We start from the raw sequence: 5,132 nt of genomic DNA, 5'->3' as shown, positions 1-5,132 counted from the left end.
AGAGAATACCTTGCTGAAAACCGCTTATCATTTCCTTCTGCTCCTCGTTGGGTTCGACACTCTTACTTATCGAAAGGACTACGATAGATCCCCTATACTTGTGGGTCATCAATCTCCAACATATCTATAATTTTTGATTGTTCCATGCTATTATATTATCAACCTTGGATGTTTGATATGCATTTATATGCTATTTTATATGATTTTTGGGACTAACCTATTAACCTAGAGCCCAGTGCCAGTTTCTGTTTTTTCCTTGTTTTTGAGTTTTACAGAAAAGGAATACCAAACGGAGTCCAATTGACGTGCCAATTTTTGACGATTTTTATGGACCAAAAGAAGACCCCGGAGTGAAAGAGTTGGGCCAGAAGAGTCCCGGGCCGTCCACGAGGGTGGGGGGCGCGCCCACCCCCCTGGCGCGTGGGCCTACCTCGTGGATGACTCGGGCACCTTCTTGACGTGAGACCTACGCCAAAAATTCCTCTAAATACAGAAACCTCCAGAAAATAACCTAGATCAGGAGTTCCGCCGCCAGAAGCCTCCGTAGCCACCGAAAACCAATCTAGACCTGTTCCGGCACCTGGTCGGAGGGGGGAATCCCTCTCCGATGGCCATCTTCATCATCCTGACGCTCTCCATGATGAGGAGGGAGTAGTTCACCCTCGGGGCTGAGGGTATGTACCAGTAGCTATGTGTTTGATCTCTCTCTCTCTCTCTCTCTCTCTCTCTCTCTCTCTCTCGTGTTCTTGACACTACTAGGAAAAACACTACCAGTAGCGTAGGTTTTTTGCATACCAGTAGCACGTGAACCCACGCTACTGCTACGGCGCTACAGCTAAATTTTAGCAGTAGCGCGTTTTTTACCCCACGCTATAGCTAAAAAAGTTACTAGTAGTGTGTTCCACCCGCGCTACTGCTATTACGTACACGCGCTATCAATAATGAAATAGTACTAGCGTTGGTAAACTACAAATGCTACTAGTATCCTGTATACTAGTAGCGCCCAGTTTCCTCCCCACGCTACTAGTAACTTATTAGGAATTAAAAAAATAAAATGAAGCAATTCCATTTTGTCACACAATTGTCGTATCTACCATCACACAATTTCTCATTGTAGCTAGCGGCAACTCATGTATAATTCCTATCACATAGTGTTGTGTGCCTAGTCAATGTGCAAAGCCTGCCTGGCCTGATCACGTGGCCTGCAGCTGCGACGAAACACATCGAGCAGCCTCGTGAGCCACACCTGACCGACAGCGGCCGCCGCCTTGAGTTGTGACATCGTCACGTCCCTCGCCCTGACCCTCAGCTCCAGCAGGCCTCGATCGATGTCGTGCTCGTGCCTCACCACCAGCGGACGAAGGAATCCATCGGCAGCCACGACACCATCCAGTCCACTAACCTCTCGACGACCGTCAACGTCGCCACCACAAGCCTACAGCATTACCAACAGAGATTTAGAAACTTCAGATTCTTCAGAAGAATGACACAGAAAAACAATGCGGTACATGTCGATGCCAATGTGCTACAATTTTTTCCGAGATTCTTATTTAAGCCATAATGCACAACTTAACTACACACTGAAGCAGCACATAGTTACTTCCACGACAAAAGATAACGCAAAAGATTAGAAGCAATTCTGTTGTGTTGGAAGCCCTAAAAAGAAACAGCACCTACGAAGCACATAAGGAGTTAGAGGCATAATTCTTTCGGTAATTTTCTATCTATCCATTTTTCTAAGTAGTCACTTCAATACTTTGATATCTTTCACGTTTTCGAAGATAACAAAGTCCATGAATCTACTATTGGTAGATCATAGTGACTATACAAACTGAAGCCTGAACATATATACCTGCCAGTTCACAGACTTGACAAATGAATTCTAAAGTTAATGGGATTTTCCTCTTTCTTGAAGAAATCATTTGGTCTGCTCTTTGTTGGTACTACCTAGAAGAATTAGAACTACAAAAAATGGCATCACTGAACAAGGGTAGATAGACAAGGTCTATCTTTTGTCCTCAAGTGAGAATTTAATTTATTAAAAAAACACTAAAATTAGGTTTCATATATACACATAGTAGGAATTTACAGGAGAGTATAGCAGTAGCACCAAAACCGAAATAGTAAGAATGACGTCAAAACTAGAGATTCGGTAAAAAGAGTCATGTAAAAATGCTTACTGAGGACCAGATACTTACAGCTTTGCATAGCCTTTAGACCAAACACAAGGGCTTTGTCATAAAACCGTTGCACAAGCTTACGGGCAATAAATCTGTCACATACCTACAGAACTGAAGTTAAATGACAAAATACAATGATTCTAAGTGCTAAATTGGTGTTGCACTAACACAATGATGCTAAGTGTGGAGTTCGGTGTTGCTCTGTGGAAGCAATTGGGTAAAGTTGGTTGTACAAAAGAGAAGCCCTGCCATTCTATTGAAATGATTTTGTTATGAATCAAAAGAGGAGGTTGAGAATTTGTAATACCATAGTTACTATATTATCACATAAGCTTCCCACTACCCAAGGAATTAATATCAATACTACATGGCTTATTCTAATCTACAAACTCTATTTCCTAAAAAAGGTACCGTCATGTTTCTAATGCTGGCACCAGTACCCACACTAGGAAAAGGGAGAACTGCAGTGTTTGTCCATTATAAACAACTGAAGAAACAAAGTAATAAACAGGATCCCGGGAACAAACTTGCATATATAGTATTATTTGATAAAGTTTCTATGATTCAGGCAAACATTCTAAAAAGTGCATTAAGCAGACCTTTATAAATTCCTCAAAAGAGAACTCCTTGACCAAATCAGAACGTGTTACTCCTTGTTACCACTGTGCCAGTAGCATTGGATGATGATTCCTGCAGGATATGCATAATAAAGTTATTTGTGTAAGTCTAGACGTGTCATTGTACACAGATGTGCTTTCATTGTACAATACATTGCTCCATCATGTTGAGTGTGTAACACAACAAAATGCCACATAGACTGATCTAGCATCTACTGTAAAATAATTTAGTCATGTCCTGTCATGCATTAGAATGGCATTTTTCAACTTCACTTCACAAAACCAAAAGGTGGCTGTTAGCTTTCATGAGATGGCTAAATGGTTGTGATATGAGCCATTGCAGAGTCGTTTTGTACACCAAAAAATTGACTGGAAATGACAAACAGGTTTTATATGGAAGGCCATGATATGGTTCAACTCACATCAAACACATACAGAATCTAAAGGAACATTTTTCTGCAATAAAGATTGCACTTCAAAACATCTGTTATGACGTTTTTTTGCTATCTAAGAACAACATTTACCTGACGTCCTCCAACGTCTTTCCTGCTTTCATAGTGTAGATCTGGCGTGGACGGAGTAACTTCAAGTCGGAATCAGTTTCGGTTGAAGAGTTCAAGATGAGGCATGTCTCTTCCTTATTTCCAGTAGCTGATCCATAGCTCAAGATAACAGAAACATGAATACAGACAGCGACAGTTGAATCGACCGGCGCAGCTTCCATGACTGAAGCCAGCAATTTGTCAAGCCGGTTGAGATCCGTCTTCATCCCTAATTTCCCAAGCTTGTTGTCCGTGTTCTCCATTGCGGCATGCACAAACACCAGATCGAATTCAGATGCATCTTGTACATTCCCCTCTGCAAATCCCAGCAGAGTGAACGCCCGGTCGATTATTCTAGTGTCCTTAGAAATGCTGCCAGAACCTGACTGCGCGGCAAAATCCTCAGTTCCAAAAACGTGGAAGCCAAGATTCGCCGCGAATGAGCTAACATTGGGGCAATTGCTGACCATAGCAGCTCTCAGCCCCATGAACCTGAATGTTCAGCAGCAGAGTCAGCCCTAGCATTTACAATGGATACACTGATAGTAATCAAAGCAAAAGATCACACACACATCAAGCCTCTCGGATAGCTTGGGGACTACTAGCTCCTGCGGATCCACCCGGGAAATTTCCCCATCCTAACGTGAAACAAATACAATCAGCATCGCATACTCAAACCCTCTCTGCAACTACTTCGCCTAGACGCAAACCCGGAGAGTAGGATCGCACCTTGGCAGGGTAGAGGGCATCGTACACGTCGAGCAGCTGCGCTAGCTCGAGAATCAAGTCGTTATTCCTGTCCCCTCCATCCTCTGGGTTGGGAGACAAGACCAGAAGCCTCTTAGTTTAATGGGGGGCAAGCAAAGCAAAGCAACCGTGCAAAGTGCGAGAGGGGGTGGGGGCGGATTGGTACCATTGACCGCGGGGGTGCGGACGGAGAGGAAGCCGTAGGAGGCGATGGAGGCGAACGAGTCGAGCTGGCCCTTCCCCCCTCCGCCCCCGGTGAGCAGCGCCATGTGGCCGGCGGCGTACAGCACCAGCTCCCGGCTCGGCTTGTCCGCCATTGCTCCGTCGCGTCGACACACACTGCTTCCCCTTACCCTTTCCCTTCTCGCTCTGTCGCCTTATTCTGGAGAAGAACCGGGAGGGGATCCCGGTGGCAGAGGAGAGGAGAGGAGGTGGGGGGAATCTGGATTGGGGATGGGTGCAGTGTGGGGTTGAACTGGGACGGTTGGTGGGGTGGGTAATGGATCGGGGGTGGTCCGGTGTGGGACTGACGGACTGTGCTAGCGGTAGCGCAGGGTGTCTCACCAGCGCTACGGTTATCCCATTAGCAGTGGCGTAGGTTTACCACCCACGCAATTGTTATGGTTTGTCCACGGGGCACGGTCGAGAATTATTTACCAGTAGCGTGCCCCAAAGAAACCAACGCTGCTGCTAAGCCATACCAGTAGCGTGCTTTGTACCCAGCGCTACTGGTAATTACCAGTAGCGTGGGGACACAAACGAACTCTACTGGTAAATTTCTATGTATAAGCATTTTCCTAGTGGTGTGAGTCGGCACGATCTTGATGCATCGCAAGCTTTGCTATTATATTTGGATCTTATGATGTTTCTCCCCCTCTACTCTCTTGTAAGGGATTGAGTTTTCCCTTTGAAGTTATCTTATCGGATTGAGTCTTTAAGGTTTTGAGAACACCCGATGTATGTCTTGCATGTACTTATCTGTGGTGACAATGGGATTTCACGTGATCCACTTGATGTATGTTTTGGTGATCAACTTGCGAGTTCCG

General features: G+C 45.0%; 1 pseudogene; it reads right to left on the bottom strand.

Moving 5' to 3' along the window:
* Positions 1-1,162: 1,162 nt before the first annotated feature.
* LOC119300544 lies at positions 1,163-4,403 on the bottom strand (annotated as a pseudogene).
* Between the last annotated feature and the right edge of the window lie 729 nt (positions 4,404-5,132).

The sequence above is a fragment of the Triticum dicoccoides genome, chromosome 5A (genome assembly GCF_002162155.2).
Source record: "Triticum dicoccoides isolate Atlit2015 ecotype Zavitan chromosome 5A, WEW_v2.0, whole genome shotgun sequence".
In the NCBI taxonomy this organism is placed as follows: Eukaryota; Viridiplantae; Streptophyta; class Magnoliopsida; order Poales; family Poaceae; genus Triticum; species Triticum dicoccoides.
The sequence above is the reverse complement of the archived record's forward strand: the minus strand, read 5'-3'. Positions and strand labels throughout refer to the sequence as shown.